The sequence below is a fragment of the Ursus maritimus genome, unplaced genomic scaffold, assembly GCF_017311325.1.
Source record: "Ursus maritimus isolate PB19 unplaced genomic scaffold, ASM1731132v1 scaffold_3, whole genome shotgun sequence".
In the NCBI taxonomy this organism is placed as follows: domain Eukaryota; kingdom Metazoa; phylum Chordata; class Mammalia; order Carnivora; family Ursidae; genus Ursus; species Ursus maritimus.
Window position 1 is genome coordinate 56,481,120 of NW_024425563.1, and position 22,360 is coordinate 56,503,479.

Below are 22,360 nucleotides of genomic sequence, written 5' to 3' on the forward strand. Positions count from 1 at the left end.
TCTGTGAAGTGTCTGCCTTCGGCTCAGGTCATGATCCCAGGGTCCTGGGATGGAGTCCCATTCTCCCTCTGCTTCTCTGTCTCTCTCATGAATAAATAAAGTCTTCAAAAACAATCAATACCAATTTTATTGAAGGTGCTTTATGATGTCAGTATTCTTCCACATGTAACTATTATTTAAATGAAACATCTCCAACAGTTTTTTTAATGATCTACATTCCTCTGAAGATCTAACAGAAATCTTTATAATATATTTGCAATAATAAAGCTGTCTTAAGATACCTATCTATATTCTTTACTCATATAAATCCTTATTTTTTATGTTAACCCCTCTAAGGGATGTATTGCTGGCCAAGAAAATAGCAGGAAGACAACAACTGAATCATCCCTTTCTACCCACCATCCTCACAGCTCTGACATCTTCCCTCTTCTCTGAGATTTGCAACTGGGGCGCATTCCAATGGGGGGGGGGTGACAGCAAGGGCAGTGAAAGATCATCCAGGCAGAACAAAGGAGATAGATATTTCTTGAGTACACTGCAAAGGAGCAGCGGGCAGGGCAGGAAGGGAGAAGCTGTCTGCCATGAAGTGGTGGTGAGGGGCTATGGTGATAGGGTGGAGCAAGGAATGGGGACGTATGGAATTTTCCCTTTTTTGGTAATGGCGCCTGGTGGTAAGTAGTCCATTGGTTAGTTAGGGCCTATGGCCATTTTGAGGTAGGTCACCTAAGGAGCCTGTTTGTATTCAGCTCACGGATCACTGTGGGCCCTTTTGCCTTCCTCAAATTTCTATTGCTCAAGCCTGTTGCCTGAAAGTGGCCTCTACAGCACTCACTAACATGACTTGGTTTTCATTCAAACAAGGGTAAAGATGTTACTGCACTGCCCTTGAGAATGAAGCAAGTGAAAATGGCCTAAACTTTTACATAACAATGTGAAAAACGGTGTGGCTTAAGTATACTTGAAGGCGAAGAGATGGACAGATTGCTCTCTCAATAATCCTTTGGTTCCATTGATTGAATAGAATTATGGACGTTATCAGAGGTGTTTAATAGCAAATTATGAGACCTAGCACAGAAAATCAAAAGCCTTAATTCCCCAAGGATAAATTCAATAATTCAGTTTGCTTCTGTCAGATGGGCATAATCCCCCCACTTTGGGGAAGACTAGCACAGCCCACCATATAGATAAATATGGATTACCTTGGGCTGGGGGTGGGGGAGAGAGTTTAAGCCTATGGTGAAGCAAACGGCTGAGCATGAAGGGAAACATCTCTTTTATTCCAAGAGCAACAAACCAAGAAAAGAGAAAAAGTTGAAAATAGAGAGTGCCTTAACAGATTTGTAATTTCATATCTGGTTTTGTCTATTTTCTATAGTATGTCCTTAATCCAATGATCTCTTCTAGCAATGAAATGATCTCTTCTAGTAATGAAAATGCTGTATCCAAAACCACAACACAACAAATATCACCCTTCACATTTTCCAAGACACACTAATTCTGATTCTTTCTAGACAATTTAGATCTACTCTGTGGGAAAGAAAGGACATTTCTTTAACTCTCTACTTAGGCAGAAAGGCATACTCATGTAAAATGGTTCCTTATTCCATAGAAGACAGTCAGAACGTTTCCTGGAATGTATGCCTTATTCAGCCTTATACACTACAAAAAATCAACAGGTAAAGAGCCGCATAAAATTTTATCAGGGTGAGAAATTCTAGGATGTTAGGAAACAGGATGTCACTGCCTGACTGCAACCATACCCAAACCCAGACATATCTCATAATCCCAGGGAGACCCAACCATCGTTGTCACCAGATAGTGCACTGATGCCAGGACTGCAACTATAACATGTGTATGGAAAGATCTACCATACAAGCAGCCACTACCATATACTGCTCTAATACTGAAACTGGAAAAAAAAGAAAAAGGGGAAGCCTAGAAGTATTCAAATGGGCATCAGTGGGACAAGAACAGCTTAGTTCCATCCAAGCTTCAGCTCCTTTGGCTCTGGTATTTTGGCTCCTATATTTCCTTGAAACTAGACTGACCTTCCCACACTTGACCATGAACTATGACTGAACTTCCACTCAAATTTCTTTTCTTCCTCTGTTTTGACGTATGGTTTAAATCCTGGTGCCCAAGAAATGATTCCTCCCTTCCTCTTTGATATCACCAACTTCTGCTTGTGTTTAGTGCTCCATGAAATACTACTTACTATCTGGTCAGATCTGGAGTCTGTTGAGTAAGTTGAGATGAAGCAATATATGAGGCAATCAAGGGAGCAAACGAATCATGAAATACCGAATGACTACCATTTGCTTAGAACCCTGTTAGATCTGGTGATGCTGCTGTGATTGATTCCTATACTCAGGGAGCTAGGAATCTATCCTGGAAGCCTAGACTATAGAACATAAGAGTAAAGCAAGACAGTCTAATCATGAGCCGAACGGTGCATGCAGAGCTGCCACGCTGTTAAGGTTCAGGGCGAGAATCAGTGAAGTCTAAAACTATCAGAAGAGGCATAGCACAAGAGATCAGCCTAAATTAGATAATGAGGAGAAGAGAGGATTTGATAGGTAAAAAGAATAAATGTTCCAAGCAACATGAATATGATGAATCAAGGCAAAGATGTGGAGATGAGAACGGTGAGTCCTCAAAGTGCTAGGATTATATGTGTCTGTCACCCGTGGCCAAAGCAGAGGGAACCTACAAAACGGTTACAAGTGAGCTTGAATAAGGGCACCTGGCTGGCTCAGTCAGTTAAGCATCCACCTCTTGATTTCAACTCAGGTCATGATCTCAGGGTCATGAGATGGGGCTCTGAACCGTGTGTGGAGCCTGCTCGGGATTCTCTCTCTCCCTCTGCCCCTCCCCGCCCATCACTAGTGTTCATGTGCTCTCTCTCTCTAAACAAACAAGCAAAAAACCAAGTGAGCTTGAATATATAAGGAGAGGCCTGACTCTTGATAAAATTTTGGAGATAACAGATGGTTATTTTAGGCTAATGAACAGCTGTATTAGGCTAACAGAAACCTGTGTAACAGATAAACCCTTTCATCTTGGCAGTTTAACATAATAAACATTTCTTACTTATATGAAGTCCAACCAGGTGTTTGTGCTTGGAGACAAACTTGTGTTTGGCTTGATTAAAGAAATGATGTCATAGCTCATATATAACTTTCTGCCAACACGTATCTCTTATAAACTCACTCAGCAAACATCTTTTAAGCATCTGCTGTATACCAGGCACTATGCTCGACTGACACTGGAAATACTGACTGAAGCAAAAGGCATGGTCTCTGCCCTCGAGAGCCCTCAGCTGCCGAGGAAACCAGACAACAAGAAAACAAATGAGTATTACATTGTCTGCTGTGGAGCCCAAAGGAAGGAAGTATTTCACAGATTGTGGAAGCAGAAGCTCAAATTAGAGCCTTGTAGTGAGAGTTACTTGACCGTCCAATGGGAACGGTTTGCTCTTGTAAGTGCTTGAAATAAACATTGTAAATCCCCTGAGTTCAGTGGGAAAACACCTGATTTTTATCTATTGATTCTTATCAGCTACCACGATACCTGCCATGCCACTGGTCTCCAAATGTGGGTGTTTATTTTTCTGTGTCTTCTTGTGGCATTATAAGCATATCCTATCATTGATGGCCACTCCCGAACAGAATGTGGTCAGTTTTACATAGGTATATACAACTGGGGACATGACACAAGGCTCTTATTCTGACTCTCCCAGTGAAGAGATATGTTTGTCTTGGAGACTTATCAGGGCTTTAGTTTTCTCCTTGTACAAAAATTTATGAAGTCCCTTCCAGCACCAGCTTGAAATACATACTTCTAATACTGTGATCAAAATTTTATTTCTTCTCGGAACATGTCTCTACAATGTAGTGTATTTGATACTGTCACGCTATTTACATAGTTATATACGTAGAAACAGTAGAGTGCACTGGTTTCAGGTGTGAGATTTGAAGTCAGTCTGACTCAGGTCAGATCCTGCAAAAATACTCTTTTTAGCTGTGTAGGCAAAGTAGCAAACCTCTTTGTGTCTTAGTTTCTGGGAAATGGACATAATAGGACTTATGTTGCTTGGTTGATGCGAAGATTAAATTTGCAGAGGGACCTAAACTTTCTTTGTTCACAGACCCCTAAGCTAAGTGTCTCCATAATTCCTTTCCCCGTGTCCCTATGAAATGAAATACTAAATAGTTCTATTTCTTAAACACCTATTTCCAAACAACCAGTAAGCGTTTGTGTCTTAACAACTTACAGTAATAGCCACTGGAAAATATGGAACACATAATTTTTTTAAAAAATAGTACTGCAAAGATAAAACATTATTGTAAGGAATAGATGTAATCTAAGGTTGAATCTGAAATAGCTTGAGCCAGAAGCTACCACAGTGTCCAACAGATTTCGAGCACCACATTATCTCTCTTAAACATCTGAAATTCCTCAGAGCCTCTGTGAGTTTGCTACAATGATCCACCGGAAGACAGTTGGGAATCACAGAACTAATTCATATAAAGCAAGTAGAACAGTGCCTGCCACATACCAGCATTCAATAAATGTTAGCTCCTTGTCGATTTTATCTCTGATTCAAACAACAACCTACAGAGGTAAGTTTCAATTTTATTACCACTATCTTGAGATGAAGAGAACTGAGCTTCTAGAGGGTCAAGTATTTCACCCACTGACATTAGGAAGTGGAGAAAATAGAATTTTCATTCGGGTTTCCCTGGATCCAAAGCCTATCTAAACTCTTTCCGATATGTCATACTGCTTTCTTTCAGTTCAGGATCTAGCTACACTGACGCGTTCTAAACTTTAGGTTTGTATCCATGTAGGCCCCACAGTGGTTAAGACAGACATTTCCCACATAGCTGAAGGGCAGCTGCTGTGTTATACCCTATCAGGAGATTTACATTTGCATGTTAAATTATGTAACATTTCACACAGACGAGCACAAAATATATAACTGCTACCAAAATTTCACAGGTGTGAACATTTTCCCATATTTGTTTCAAAATTCTTAAAGAAATGAAACAAAGTTATGCTCTAACTTACCAGCCTCTACCTATCCCTTCTTTACTCCTCCCTCCTCAGAAAGACCCACTATTCTGAAGCTGGTATCACCACTATGCACATTTTTGTTCTTTCGCTATATCCATATGTGCATGGTGTCCACCAACTGTGCACACTCTGGGGGGCTGAGATCTGTGTTCTTTCCGACGTTGCATCCCCAGGGCCTAGAGCAGAGCCTAGCACCTGGCAGGCACTCTGCAGATTTTCTGAATGATTAAACTATAGAGCTGTTGTTCCTATTTTTAAATGCATATCAATATTATCACATCATGTATTCTCTTGTAATTTGTTGTTTTCCGACATTACGTTTCTGAGATCAATCATATTAATGTGTGTAAGATCTAGTTCGTTCATCTTAAGGGCTATATAGTATTCCCTTTTGTGAACAAACAGCATATTATCCAAATGTTCCCCTAAGGACATTTAGATTTTACTGTTTTACAAGATACTTCACTAAATATTGTTGTACAAATTATAGTAATACTGAGATATTTTCCCATATTCACCAGATTGATGAAATTTACTATAATGATAAATCTAAGTATTGGTGGTAACCCTTATACATTGCTAGTGGGAGCTTGGCAAAATAATTAAATTCAAGATACACAGATCCCCATGATCTAGCAAGACTACTTCTGGGTCTAGGTTGACAAGGCCCGGAGTACAAGAATGTTCAAGCTCAATATTTTTAACAATACATGTTATTTTCTACTTTCTCTTGTTTTTTTGTTATATATTAATGCATAACAAATTTACCCCAAAACTTAGTGGCTGAAAAGAGCCATTTTATTACAATCACGAATTTTGTAGGTGGAATTCCATTAGAAATGGAATGGTGGGACATCTGTATCTGCTCCATGATGAGGCTTCAGCTGGAAGGACTTTTGAAGCCTGGAGGTGGAAATCATCTGAAAACATCTTTATTCACATGCCTGGGAGTTGATGCTGGCTATTGTCAGGAACCTCAGCTAGATCTCCTTAGACAATCTGCCTGTAGCATTTCATTTGGCCTGGGCTCCCCCACAGCGCGGTAGCCTCAAACATCTTCTATGGAGGCTCAGAGTCCCACCGCAGATTGTCCAGGGAGGACCAGGTGGAAAGCGTACCATTTTTTATGACCTACTCTCAGAAGCCACATGGCATTCCTTTTACCAGAGTCACTAACCCGCCCAGATTAAAGCTCTTGCACTGTAGACATAGGCCCTGCAGACTGAAACAGAAGAACAAGAGACCTCATCTCTAAATGAGGGAAGTATCAAAGAACATGAAGGATAACTAACACTGCTGTAGCCATTTTGGGGGGAAAATAACATTTGCTACATCTCTCTGGTCTTCTTCTTCACTCTCCCTCTCTTTTCTCCATCTTCATTATGTTCTCTGAAATTATTAGGCATTTGGGCCTCTGTAAAAATCTGTGTGTCATGTCTAACTTCTAACTCACGCTATCTTTTATTATTATTATTTCCATGTATAACGTAGTATTTTTATCAGCCTTTGCCACCACATACTATTATGTCAAATTTCATTCCCTCAATGGTTTTGTTCTTGAATGATAAACAAGTGAAACAAGCATTTACTTGCAGTATTCCTGCAGGCCTTGACCTGTTGTGCCAGACATGATTATCCCTCCTGCGTTAGCCTTCTTCCCTCTGCAGTAGGTTCTGCTCTTGTTAGAAAGAGCTAGATAAAAATAATACTTGTTCCATTATTATTTTGCTGTTCTTTGGTAGAAAATATATCTCATGACTTATGTTTTATACTTCTCCTATTTGTAGTAAGTGCATGCTTGACTTCCTGGTTGCCCTGCATGTTCTGGACAATCTTAGAATTTTCTTTTGTGTTCTATTTTAGATTTTACATATCAGCACACTGCCTCCTGAAATAAATCGCCAGACTCTCAACCTAAAAAATTACATTAGCCTCTTTAAACATCAGCTCAGAAAACCCTTGTTCTAAAATAAATTTACTTTTCTTTTGGGGTTTCCCCATGGGTTGTGGTATAGTCAAATGCCCGAGATAACCTTAGGGATTTTCCAACCTCATGAGTGGGTTAGACACTCAGAAATTAAAATTTTTAATTATGTGTTGCACTCCATATCTTTTTTTCTTTTTCTTTTTTTCTAGATCATCTAGGATGTTTCAGGGCTTTTTTTGACACTTAATTTTTAGAAATGACTTTTGGCCTAATTAATGGAATATCTCTTTTCTCTTTCCTCTTACCTTGTCAAGTCCCTGAATCTACTGTAAGGCATTTGGTCATATTTTTCATCTCAGTGATCATAGTTTATGTTTTTTTAAAAATGTAGCCACTGTAAAGATTCTGTGAAAATAATACGTAAACAGTAAAGAAGAAAGGCGATGGAAAAAGAAGGAAGTCAAGGGCAAAAGTGTTGAAATCAAAGATTGAGTGAATTATTTAGCTCTTTCAAGTGGGCAAGAAGAGTTGCTCTTTCTTCTCTCCCAACATTCTATTCCAGCTACACCAACTCATCAGTGTTCCCCAAGGCGCTCTGCCCCTCATGCCTATCCCTGCACGTTCAGGTTATGATGGCTAGAATGACCTTCCCTTTTCTTCTGATGAAATCTTACTCTCAGCTCAAATGTTATTTTCTCTGTATCAGATCCTGGTTTCCATTTCAAGCACATCGTTATTTTCATGTCATACTGAATAGCTATTTCTGTGTCTATATCTCCCACAGAGTTCCTCAGGGCTGGACCCATGTTTACTCATTTCTGTAACTCTAGTACCAGACAAATGTTTGCTCAATTCATGTATAATAAATGACTACCTGTATGACCTTGAATAAGTGACTTAGCCTGTGTGTGCTTTCTGCATTCTGAAATGGAAATAATAATTGTATCTAATTTAACAGATGGTTGTGAGGATTAAATTAAATAATCCATGTAGAAAACAATGCCTGACACATAATTCATGTTCAGTCAATATTAGGCTATTTTTGCTTTACGTATTTTTTTAAATATTGCATTAATTATCAATATCCTGTAATTATAAATGGTCATGAAAATGAATGTTGCAGGGCACCTGGGTGGCTCAGTCTGTTAAGCATCTGACTTTTTTTTTTTTTTAAGATTTTATTTATTTATTTGACAGAGATAGAGACAGCCAGTGAGAGAGGGAACACAAGCAGGGGGAGTGGGAGAGGAAGAAACAGGCTCATAGCGGAGGAGCCTGATGTGGGGCTTGATCCCGTAACGCCAGGATCACGCCCTAAGCCAAAGGCAGACGCTTTAACCACTGTGCCACCCAGGCGCCCCAAGCATCTGACTCTTGATTTCAGCTCAGATCACAAACTCAATTCGTGGGGTCCTGGACTGAGGGTCCCGGGTTGCTGGGCTCCACACTGAGCACAGAGTCTACTGGTCCTTCTCCCTCTGCTCCTCACCACTTGCATGCTCCCACTTGCTCTCTAAAATAAATAAATAAAATATAAAAAAAAAAATGAGAAACTATTTATTTCATTTTTTAAGTTTTTTTTTCTCTTTTATCTGCCAGATGGCCTAAATGCCAATGTTAAACTAAGAGACGTGTTTACCACTACAATGAAATATCTTTCTATAGAAAGACTGTATAGAGGCTGTTCTCTCTCTGTTACAAAAGCCAATTTTAAATATGACATCATAAAGTGCCTAGAGGGAAAAAATACTCAGAAGAACTGCTAATACTCCTGGTCATCAGTGTACACTCTGGGATCTCACACATCTTTCTTGGTAGCTTTTTTATCAGCTGCCCTTTATCATGCAAATCATCAGATATAGTTCATGGTTTAAATTTTTCACATTAAAAAATCAGAACAGATTAATTCACCTATAGTAACTGTTTTTACTGCCGACAACTTTCATGAATAAATAAAGCTTATGAGACGCAGGCCACGACCTGTTGGTGCTGATTCTAAGAGCAGAGCACGCTTTGATGAGAACATTTCTTAAAAATAACAAAGGAATTAGAGATTCTAAAAAGCAGGATTCCAGCTTTGTTTTCTAAATTGTTAAAAAGTGGAAGAGGGGAGCATGATCCATGAACATTAAACAAATGCAGATTTTAGCCATTGGATTTGAAAGAAGTGAATTCCACTAAGTATTTTCTAACTAATAGATGTGTTCAGATAAATACTAAATGCCACATTACCCATACGATGCATTCCGAATGTTCTATGTTAAACTATTCAGCTATTTTGCCAGTAATAATATCTCACAAACAAAGTCTTATATTGTGATGTGAATATGTCTGATTCCATCTTTCTTTTTTTATTTCAGTACAGTTCACCAAATACATGGTGTAAATAAAAGTATTTTTGAGGCTTATTTATTTGGGGGGATTCCAGTAAGGAAACTTATTTTACCATTTATTTGTATAATTCTTAGTAACAGTTATCAGACTTTCCCAAAATGGACATGTTGATTGAAAACATACCTCTGGCCAACTTCATCCAAAAAAAAAAAAAAAAAATAGAAGAAGCAGCATACAGAATTCGAATGGCTGAATGGTTTGGCTTTCTAGCATCATGCAACTGATCTGATTACTGACTTCTTAAATTATATGAACCAAACATTTTGTAACTCAGATCTTTCACTTATTTTAACAACTCTGGCCGATAAACCATCTGTAAGCTACTTATACCCAGTATTTTCTTTTGACCAAACCCTTCTACACAAACACAAAGATTTCTTAGTAACAGACCAGATGATACGGCAAAGACAAAGGGGACAGGAAAAGGAAAAAGAGAGTTGAAAAACAAATTATTAGTGTGAAGTTTTCCAACTTACAGTCTTCACCCAAATCTGCTTCATTATGGAGACCACATTTTTTAGTCGAACAGGAATAGCAGGGAAATGAAAGAGGTTGTTTTTATCAGTGAGGACGGGCTAAGTTTACTCTGTACTAACAAACAACACCCAGATCTCAGTGGCTTAACTCAAGAAAAGGCTATTGCTTATTTTTCTCAATTATGCAACATGCCGTGTGTGTCTGTTGATGCACACTGCTTGTTGTAGGAGGTAATAGAGAGGACGTGACCGCTGCTTGATCCTTGACTGGACTCGGACAATGAGAGCCTCCTCATCTTTTCCCCTGTCCTTGGAATGAACACTCTGCCTACTGTTCCCACAGTGGGAACTGTTCCAAGGACTGAAGTGAGAGTAAGGTGCTTTTGAGACCATCTGGATGGTATATGTGACCAAACCCTGTTAAGGTCTTCATATAAACTTTCAAAATTCTGGTGGGCGGGTACAGAGATCTACTCCTCTTGTGGCTGCCCAAGTTAACCCTACATGTGTGTTCCCTCGTTTCTTCAACTGCTACCTACCAGTCTGGAGTGGTCTGCCTCTATTTCCAGTCTCTCTCTGCCCTCCACGTACAGGTTCCAGTTTGGGAACCAAGACTGCTTCCACCACTGGTACCAATCATCTGCCCACCAAGCCCCCTCTGTACTTGCTGCAGTAGGAAGATGAGAACACAAGAGGATCTCACATGATTAGATGCTTTGGCCCAGAAATGACACAGGCAACCGAATGCCTCATCCTATAAGTCATTCCACTCTCAGCTCGTGGGGCTGTTTTTCATTTGCCTAGAAGGACAGGAGATCCACACATGGCTGAAAACACTAGAAATATGCTTATCATGGGATTTTGAACAGAACCTAATGCAATGGTTTCCCCATAATTGTCACTGCATACCAAGGTAATTTTAATTTCGACTAAGCAAATAACTTAGTCTTAATTTGGGTCTTGCATAAGTAGCTGGGGTATGGCTGTGCCACTATTGGAATTCAGATATGTCTGGGAAGCCCGACACTTTGGTGGCACAGGCCTACCACGAGCTCATCTACAAGAGCAATGGAGAGATTAGCAAGGGGAGGACCCTCCCCAAGGGAGCAGAGAGTTGAGAATATCGAAAGTGTTCCAATGACATCATGAGTGATTGAAGAAGAGGAAAGTTCAAGTAGTGTTTGGCTGAATCATGCTTTTACTGAGAGCAAATGAAAGAGCTGGGCTATTAAAGATTCTTAAAGATGTGCAATTTGCTCCGCTCTGGGTAGCCATTTAGCAAATACAATGGAACCCAATGCAAGGGATCTTTCACAAGCTTTGACCCTGGACAGAAATGGGCAGGAAGAGAGCTGCAGAATCGACAGGAGCTGACACTGCCTGGCAGTCAGGGTGATGCCTGGTAGAGTGGCCACAGTGCCAGGCGGCAGTGCCAGTGACCAGGAGACACAGCAGTGCCTAGAGGAAGATCACTCTGAAAGTGGCGGTACCGAGCAAAAGCGGGACATTGGCCCGGCATCTGGGGGCAGTGAAACAACCACATGATAAGGAATGAGGCCAAAGCAGAAGAGTGGGGAAAAGGCATACTTATTGCAGGGTAACGGAGCAGAGTTTTTGGTAGTGCCTCACTCAGAAGCACTTCACAGGCAAGAGCCATCCCCCAGAGGCTGGGCATATTAGCTGCCCAAGGTTCGTAGCTGGCTCTTATAAAGCGAGCTGCCTCCAGCCAAATGGGAGTTCTCTTGCCCAGGAGATGACACCCTTCTTGAAGACAAACTGCTGTCAACACTGATGAACCCGGGTATTTAAAGGTTGGACTGCTTGCCTCGAAGTGGCACCAGCTCTGGAGCTGCTCACACCCCAGACCTCCATGCAGAGGAAGGTCCAAAGCTACATTCTAACCGAGGCTGCCTATCCTTACTTAGCTCCATCTCTTCCATTTTCCCATTCTCTCCTTTTTTCCTCCATGAAGCTGAAGCCCCACCACAGTCTCTGCATCTAGAGAAATCACCATAAATAATGAGGAAATGTGAGCAGAATAAAGACACTAGATTTCCCCCAAAGACATAGCCTTTGCACTGAGATCTGCAGAGTGAAGAAAGGCTTCCTCTTGTCCAAACTTTTGCTCTCATTATTGGCTCAGCTGAGAAAGCTTACCTCCCTCTTCAATGACAGCAAGTCTTACCCATCCTGTTAGACCCCTGAAGGCCAAAAGTTTCATGGAATTTTTCCAGATCACTCTCAACCATAGTGATATTCTCTGAAGTTTAATGCTGCTTACTGATTGTGTTATTAATTCAGCAACTGACCCGTCAATATTGTGACCTTTCAGCATCTCTTCCAATAAATTTGTTCTAAAAAATATTAAGCACCTACCATGCCAGACACTGGGTGACGAAAACAATTAAGACATGGTGCTACTTCCCATGATCTGTCTTTAATAAGAAATACAGATATGCAAACCTATTACAATATATTTTTTTGAGACAGACAGAGAGAGAGAGGGAGAGAGAGAGCAGTGGGGATGGGCAGAGAGAGAGGAAGAGGGAGAATCTTAAGCAGGCTCCACACTCAGCATGGAGCCCAATGTGGGACTCAGTCTCATGACCTGAGTTCATGACCTGAGCTGAAATCGAGAGTCAGACACTTTATTACAATATTTTGAAGTACATGTATAATACATTGTGAGAATTGGGGATATTTTCACAAAGGCAATATTGTAACTGTGTTTTGAAAGATGATTAGAAGTTAAAGAGGGATAAAGCATTTCAGGTAAAGATACACTCAAGAAGTTGAGATTGAGTCATTGGTTACGTACTTCATGGGTTATAAGCAAGAAGAGGAGAAATAAGTGCAGAATGGAAAGTAAAATCCTAACTGGAAACAACTTCTTATGCCCTGCTGAGACATTCACGTTTTACCCAGTAGGCAAAAAGAACCAGCAGGTGTTAGTAACCTGAGGATGACGCTTGCACATATTATATTATCATCCATATTCCACAAGCCTTACCTGCTATAGCTTCAAAATCAGGCAACCTTTCCTTCAAAAACCTATAAACTATCTTAGACATAAAAAATGTACAGAGTGTAACAGAATGATGACCTCTGCATGCCCCTCCCAGCTTAAAAAAAAAATTTCAACAGTTTCCATTACTCTCCCTCTCCTCAGATATAAATTCTCTCCTGATCTAGTGTTTATCAATCCATCCTTTATTTCCCCCATATTTTTACTGCATATAATGTATACAAATATAATCACCTGGAAATAGTCTTCTTACTTTGCCTTCCTTCCTATCACATCTGCGATACTGATCCTTCAAATGTATCCACTTTCATTGATATATAGGGTTTTACTGTGTTGATAAAATGTACTTTATTTTCCTCCTATTAATATACATTTAGTTTGTTTCCAGTTAATCCATTATAAATGCTGCCATTAGGAACATCCTCATACATGTTTCTTTGCATATATCTGGGAGAGGGGCATAGAAATGAAATTGCCAGGTCATTCAGTATGCATGTTTACAACTTCACTCAATATTGTCAATTGCCACCTGAAGTGTGACAATTTTTAGCCCTGCCATCAGTACCTCAGTATCCTTACTGCCCCTCATTCTTTCCAATACTTGGTGTTATCACACTCAGTGTCATTAGTATCTTACTGTGAAACTAGTATTTCATTGTGGAACTCGTTTTCATTTTCCTGACTGTGAGATTTTCTCTCCATTGCCATTTTTCTATTGGATTTTTTTTTCCTGATTTCTTGTCAGGTATATGTGCTACAAATACCTGTTTCAGTCTGAGGTTTATTTTTATATTTTATTTATTGTGCTTTTTTTGAGACCCAGGTATTTTCATTTTAGTATGGTCAGATATGAAGGCAGTTTTATATTTGTGCTTTTTTATTTGCTTGCTTACAAGATCCTTCCAAATTCAAGTTCATAAAAACACTTATATTTTTACCTATATACTCAAAGTATTATTTTTCTCATTTAGATTTTAAAATTTTAAATTTATTTATATCATGGGAAGTATGGACCATATTTTCTATGTGGGGTTCATGTAGATCACTAAATAATGGGTCTCTCTGCTCTTTTGGAACCAATTGAGATATAGAAACAAAAGTCAGATAAATGGAACCCAGAATATCATCGTTACTACTAGGGAAAAGAAAAAGCTGATAAGAGATGATCGTTTTAGATCTGAAGCCAGATGGGCTTGCTAAGAATTTGCTCCTAAATTGGATATAGTTATCGCTATGTTCCGATGTTTGTGTCCCTCCAAAATTCATGTGTTGAAATTATAACCCCTTAACATGATGGTATTAGGAGGTGGGGCCTTTGGAAGTTGATTAGGTCATGAGGGCGAGCCTTCCTAAATGGGATCAGTGCCCTTATGAAAAGCTCCCTTCCACCAGGTGAGCACACAGCGAGAGCACAGCCGTCTATGAACCAGGAAGCAGGTTCTCACCAGATGCCAAACCTGCAGGTGCCTTGATCTCGGACTTCCCAGACTCCAGAATTATGAGAAATAGATTTCTGTTGTTTATAAGCCACTGACACAGGTGCAACCCTACTGGCTTCCTACTTCTGCAGCAGATCCACGTGAATGAGAGCAGGTAAGAATGTATCCTCGCCATAAAGACCAAGATCCAAAGAGAGCGGTGAAGGAGCTGCTAGGCAAAGCATGCCCAGCAACCTCTCTTGAACTCGCCAACCAAAATTATCCCTACTCATTTCAAGATAGGGAGTCAGTAAGGAGTGAAAGAAGAAGACAGAGGAGTTATTTTAACTGAAGGTCCTCAGGTGGAAAGATAAGAAATGAAGGATAGAGTCTTTTCCCCTTAGTAGTTAAATAACAATGTACACATAAATCCTAAAACCATGTAAACATGGAAAGGAGAGGTAGCCATGAGAGGCCATGGTGAGATTGAAAAAAACAGAGATAGGCCTTTTCAAGTTAGAAACAGTGAACTCACTTTTGAATATCTAGTTTCCAAGTCCACTGTGGCCTGGTTTATCTTGTTTTCGGATGACTACGTTTGCCTAATGTACCCTTCCCATAACTTGCTCTTCTCTCCACTTCCTGGAGTGAATTCATATTTCTTGCGATTATATAGTCCATAACTAGATCACAACAGATAGAGAGAAAGAGAGAGGAAGGAAACAGAGTACAAATAAACTTACATCCATGAAATACAATTACCAGACCTTTTCAGAAGATTCTAGATTATAGTTATCTTATATCCATTATTTTGTTGTAATGTCATTACACATAGTAAATTTCATGTTTAATGACTCCTGTACTTTTCCCAACTTTACTTGACGTTTCAGTCAATTGTATCATATTTTAAAAATGTAAATGAAATATTTTAATGTAAAAAATAATATAAGCAGAAAAAAGCAGATAGATATGTATATATGTAAATTAAATGGAAAAGACGAGTATAATAATAAAATCCTCCAGATTTTATTTTATTTTTTTTAATTTCTACAGAAGTGTAAGTTTGGATTCACTTTTGGGCACAAATTATGCCTTTAATTAAAGAAAACCATTTAAATGGGACTTTTGGTTATTCAAAGGTAAAAGACAAACTTTAGTGTGGAGTAACCCTCCTTATGAAAATGGGGGGAAAACGGATAAGGTAAAATTTTCCAACCAAAATGTATTCTTGGAGAAAAATCTCTTTAAAGCTACATTTTGTGGACAGAGTGATTTGCACTAGTACTAGATGTCTGGAAAAGCTGGGGAAAATCCTTCTACCCAAAGTGTGACAACACAATTTATATTCTACATATGATAATACATAGAATATGAGACGGTAGTGCACAGAACACCATCATTCTAGGCATCACCTCTATGAGCAGGTCTGCTACAACAATAATCAGGATAAGTGGATACTGTAATATTTTACTTCTCAGAAGAGTTAAAATGTCAAAAACCACAAAAGAGCCAAGATGTCAAAAAAAAATTCAATCTATTTTAAAAGGTGGATAAAACACTTGACCCAGTGTCTCTCAAGCTCATGAATAAATTGCTACATAAAAGTGTTAATTGATAAAAAGATAATATATCACCAACAACCAGATTTATTCTAGGAATGCAGGGGTGTCTTAACATTGAAAAATCAATTAGTACTGATACACGTCAGCAGAAATAAAGAAGAAAAATTGCATGGTCATCTTGATATATGCAAAGAAAATATTTCAAATAGTTCAACATCCATTCACAATAAAAACTCTAACCAAACTGGGTAGAGAATGGAACTTTCTCAATTGGATGAAGTACTTATGAAATTTTTATAACAAAATTCCCACTTCATGGTGAAATGCTGAAAAATTTCCTCTGAGATCAGTGATAAATCTGTTCTTATTACTTATCCGCTATTGCCACATTTACTCACTACTGTGCTAGGAGTTACCAAATAAGGCATTAAAAATAAAAGCCAAAAAAATAAAAAGTCAGATATAAAACTGTCATTATTTTCAGGTGACTTGGTAGTACACACAGAAAATGGCAAAACAAAACCAAACAAAAGCAATCTACACTCAAACCATTTGAATTTAAAAGTAAACTGAATAAGATCTCTAGATACAAGCTCAATGTACAGAATCAACTTCATTTGATCTTCCAAAATGAAAACTAGAACATAAAAATTAAAAAAAATTATAATAACACCTAAGAAACAACTTCACCAGGAATAAATCTCAAAAACAATATGAAAGTACAAAGCATAACCGAGAGACATCAGAGTGAATGTAAACAGATGTAGGGATATTCCATGGTCAGGAATTGTAAACCTCATTATTGTATGAATATAAATTCTCTCCAAATTGATCCATAAATACAATACAAAGTTCAGTAGTTTTTTGATATAAGTTGAAAAATTTATTCTAAAATTCTCATCAAAATGAAAAGAGCTACAAATAGCCAAGACAAACTGGAAGAAGAACAAAGCTGGAAAAATTACACTAACAGATTGCTAGACAATAAAAAGTTGTGGTAATAAAATACTGTAGTTTTGGAACAAAGACAAATAGACCAGTGGATCAAAACTGAAAATCTGGAAATAGATATATAGATATTCAGAGACCGATCTATCTATCTATCTCCAGATTTTCTATCTATAAATACCATCTATCTCTATCTCTATCTCTATCAATAGATAGAGATATATCTATATTGATAGATAGAGTCATCTGAATGACAAAATGACATTGTAGAGCAGGAGGGAAAAGAAAGAGTTTTCCAGAAAAAGAGGACTTTTCAATATGGGTGCTGGGTCAACCAGACATCCACATGAAAAAAAGTTTTTGATCTCAATCTCACCCCATACCCAACAATCAAACTCACTTGGACTGTACATCTACATGTGAAATATAAAACATCAAAGTTTTCATAAGAAAATGAAAATATCTTCATGACCAAAGGTAGGCAAGAAACTTAAATAAGATTCTAAAAAGGCTAAAGAAAAGGGGAAAAATGATAAAAATTGGACCATGCTAACACAAACAATTTCTACTCTTCAAAAGAAAAAAAATCTTTAAAAGATTAAAAGGGTAAACTATATAGCACATATAAAAATAATTTTTTTTACTAAGAATGTATATAAAGAAAATATAAGTAACTTCTACAAACCAGTAAGAAAAGTATAAACACCACAATAGAAAGGCAAGCAAAAGAAAACGTCACAAGAGAAACTTAGAATGGCGTCTAACCATAGAAGAAGGAGCTTTAATAGTCACCATATAAATACGTGTGAAAACTGAAAAGAGATATACTGCACACTCACCAATATAATAAATCTTAAAAATAAATTCGGTAATGCTAAATGTTGGAGAGGAAAGTAATCAAATGGTGCTCTTGGCAGAAATTACTAGAGCGACTGAAGACACATATGTAAATACTCTGCAATACCATTCTTAGACATGCACCCAAAAGAAGGGCACACAGGTGTTTACCAGAAGACAATGACAGTGTTCAAGGCTGCACTATTTGTCATAGCTCCCAACTGGGAATATCAAATGCCTATAACAGTAGAATAGAAGAATAAACTATGACATATTGACACAACAGATTACTGCACAGTGATGAGAATAAAAGGATAACTAAAGCCACAACACAGATGGTTCTCGCAGGCACACTTGAAGCGCAAGAATCAGACACGAAACAATCCTTGCTGCATGAGTCCACTTACATCAAGTTTAAAAAAAAAAAAAACAGGATAGTGGTTATTCCTGAAAGCTAATGGTTGGAAGGGAGAAAGAAGGAATCTTCTGGGTGCAAATCATGGTTTGTTTCCTCACCTGGGTGCAGGTTCCATGTAGAAATCACCATTTTGTGAAGAAAAAAAAAAAAACGTACCTGTGATTTGTGTGTTTTCCTATATGCATTTTACACTCCAATAAAAAGTTAACTTCAAAGTTTTTCCAAAGATGCATATTTGAGCAATTCTAAATACTGATACTCACAATGATTCAGAGTTAAATATTTCTTTTGGAAAATCTTTTGGAAATGTCCTCACTTTCAATGAGGAACAGAAACTTCCTGCTGTAAGCATTCTTTTTGGCCAAGTATTCCACAACGAATATGAAATGCCAGTCCACATGTGAATTCAATATAACCGAGTGACGATGGACTCCAGGCACTGGGAAGTTTCAGAATATTATTTTTTATCTGAAGGTCTCAATGTTGACTTTTGCTTAACCATTTCCTAAACGGAAATTTGTAAGTGCACACGTATTCCTGGAGCACACTCCACCCTCTGACTTACAGGGACCAGATTCCTTGGAGAGAGATCATCCTTTACTATCCCAGCAGTTCTGAGAGTCTTACGTTCCTGCCTGGCTCTCCCTATGGATGGTTTTTCAGTGCTTACTAATTTAATTCCTTATAGTCTTAAAATTGATGTAAAGATGCCTTGTTCCTTTCTTTATTTTATTAGTATATTTGTTATCTGGAGCTATATGTGAGAAGCTTGAAAGTCCAATTTGTTGTTTTTAAATCTAAGTTAATTGAAAATGGTATAAGGAGCTATTTACTCAATATTCTCTTAAAGGGAGCCATCAAAGTTCTTGTTAGTTACACGTCAATTTAAAAATTGACTAAATCTTTTGATGGACAGAAAATAAGACATCAAGGCAAGTAGTTACGGTTGGAGCACCTCACTAGTCTAGGGGAAGTCTCACCTGACTCTATTCCAAGCATAGTAGGTAAGCTTAGCTAACTCAGAATGAGCAAGAATGTTCTGTAGAAAGATGAAATTTTCTTTTTGCATGTCATCACTTGGCTCCAAGTTGAATTCAGACTGGGTTTTTCAGCATCTTGTAACATCCTTACAAAATAGATAAATCCCAAGATAGCATTTAAAAAAAAAATGTTTCAACATTCTACATATTTTATAAAAAGACTCCAACATTGCAATAGCTCTTCTACAGATTTGGGGTATAACTGGTTAGTAAAAGGCACTGAGAGTTTGGGGTTTTTTGTGGTGGTTATGGGATTCCTTAACCTTAAATCTTATGTGAGTAAATCGGAAATTATGCAATATTTCCTTGGTCTTTTGTGATTTGAAATCTGTTTTTAAAGATCCACCTGCTAAAACTATTTCTGAGGCACTCTAATGCAAAGTAGAAAATCATAAATTATCTCTTTTTATCTGTGTATTTTAGCGAATCATAAAGGCAATTATTTTCTTCTTATAACACTCAAGCACTAGCATATGAAATATATCATTAACTTTAAAGGAACTATGTACAAAGGTAACTGATTTAGCCTGTATTCATGCAAAATATTTCTACGGTTCCATAAAGAAACTTCTCCTAGGAAGGACTACTCAGTCCAAGCAGTGGGTATATTACTAAGGATAGTCATTCAACCCCTGATCATGTCCCCTGTACAGAAATAAAAGTGAGTAAACTACAGTCTGTTCCCTTGGGGGGAGACAGATGTGCAAATAATTAAGTACAGTACATTAACACGAGGCTCTGGGTGTGCAGATATAAAGTGCAGTGAGAAATATAAACCTCTGGGACAGCAGGAAATCTCACAGTGTCACTCCAAGTGATTGAAATCTCAGGGAGTTTTACCTGGGACTTGAGATCCCCCCCCCCAATTCTCCTTGGGGCGTTTCCCAGAACAATGAAGTGCACTCCTACCTCTGGGCTGGTCCCCAGAACAACTTGATTATTGAAACCTCCCGCTTCTACCTGTATTTGCAGCAGACATTCCAGGAGACCTCAAAGCAGATTAATTGACAGGTATTATGCGCCTGAGTTATCACCTCAATTCACTCTTACGGGAAATTACCGTGTGACTTAAAGGGGTTTACAGAGCCAGAAATAGAGGAGGGTTTTTTTTTCTTATATTAAAATTCAGGGCAATGGAGTACATTAAATTGCGTCTTTCTTTCACAACTTTTGTCTAGCACAACATTCAAGAAACCCTTTGATCTAATTCAAAAGTGAATGGTACATTGAGATACAATGTTCCCACTAGCTGGTAGCTCTCAAGGCTTTCATCTCGGAGTAACCATAGAGGAACCGAGGTCAATTTAGCTGAGGACATTCTATGAATGCATTCACGATCTATTTCCCTATTAGAATTAAGAGTTAGTTCTTATATTTAGAAGGGCACAAAAGCTAAAGAAACACACATATTTGTAAATGTATAAATATATAACTCCCATTCAGTGACCACTTTTTGATATACAAAATGCTGAGACAGAATGCCTCATTTTATCTTACCTACATAATAAGAATTCTTCTGCTTTACAGTTGGAAAATGAGGTGCAGAGAGGTTCCATAATTTACCTTACTCACAACGATAGTAAATAGCAGATCTTGGATTTGAGTTGAGTCCTCTTTGGCTATAAGAACAACCACTATGGACTCTGAAAAACAAACTGAGGGCTTCAGAGCGGAGGATGTGGGTAATGGGATAGGCTGGTGATGGGTAGTAAGGAGGGCACGTATTGCGTGGTGCACTGGGTGTTATACGCAACTAATGAATCATCGAACTTTACGTCAAAAACCAGGAATGTACTGTATGGTGACTAACATAATATAATAAAAATATTATTATGAAAAAAAAAGAACCACATGCTCTTTCCTAAGTAGAGATATATCGTAGAGTCTGAGACAGAGTTTCTCTTACTGAGACCAATAGATGAGTAGCGTCAGAATTACCTGGGCTGCCTGTAAGAATACAGAGTCCTGAATTCCACTCCAGACCAACCGCAATTTAACCAACTGCTCAACTAATTCTTACCCAAAGTTAAAATTTGCGACTGCTGCCTCAACTAAATATATTTCTTTCATAGTTACTCAAAACATTTAAATTTAGTTCACTGCATTTGTTGAGATGACTGGCCCCTTGGCCTACCTCTCTTCTTTTCCAGAGCAGTGAATACAAATGTAATTTAAAGATTCCCAAATGGCAAACTGTTTAATAATCATTATTCACAGGACAACTCTTGGATACACAAGCAAAATTCTAGTAGAAGCTTTCCTTCAAAATATTTTAAGTTATTATTTACTAAAACTAGAATAGGTGGTCTAAAGAACACAGATAATCCTCCTGGATATTTGCCAGTTATTTTTTTTTTTTTGAACAAAGTGGACTTTAATTGCCAAAGATGGCATCAGGTTAAGCCTAAACATACCTCACATGCCTATTTGGGCTCTCACCTACTATTACCTAGATTTCAAACAAATCCGTGTGTGTGAATATCCCTTTCTGGGGAATGTGGCTCCTTGAAGCCCTGGAACAGTACCTATTTTCCCAGAAATGTGGGACAAGGAGGCTTCTATTAACAGTATTCTGAAATAAGTTGGGGTAGGTCTACCCCAGCAGTGTTGCTTTTACCACATGTCGAATTTTGATTGGAAGGAAACAAATTCAGGAGGAGCAAACCGGACCCATGAATTTTTAAAAAAACAACAAATAATTGAGGAAGCCCACTCATTCATAAACTATTACTGAGCGATTATCATGTGCCTGGCACAGTGTTAAATACTAGGTCTAATATTACTAACTCCGTGAAGCCCTCAAATAGTTCAGATAGTGCACTGGGGCCCTAAAGAAATATGTTTCACCATCCTTTTGTCAGAAAGTTTATGAGAAGATTAATAACACAAAATTTATACATATGAAATCATTATAAAATAATTGTGTTCAGCTTAAACATACTGAATAGAATAGTTGAAAGAGAGAAACTTAATATGTTTCAAATGTTGGGTACATCAGTGATTGAATGTTTTACACACATTATTTTTATTTTCATACAAATAGTGTGAGCTGAATATTACAACTCACATTTTTTAATGAAATCATATCAGGTAATAATAAGTAGTGATTTATATATATATAATCATTACAATCAATACTCAGTAGTTGCAGCTATAGCATTCTTCCAAATATCCAGCCAAGTAAGATGTGGAGTTGGATTTTAAATCCAGTTTGTTATTTCCCAAATATACCTATGTTC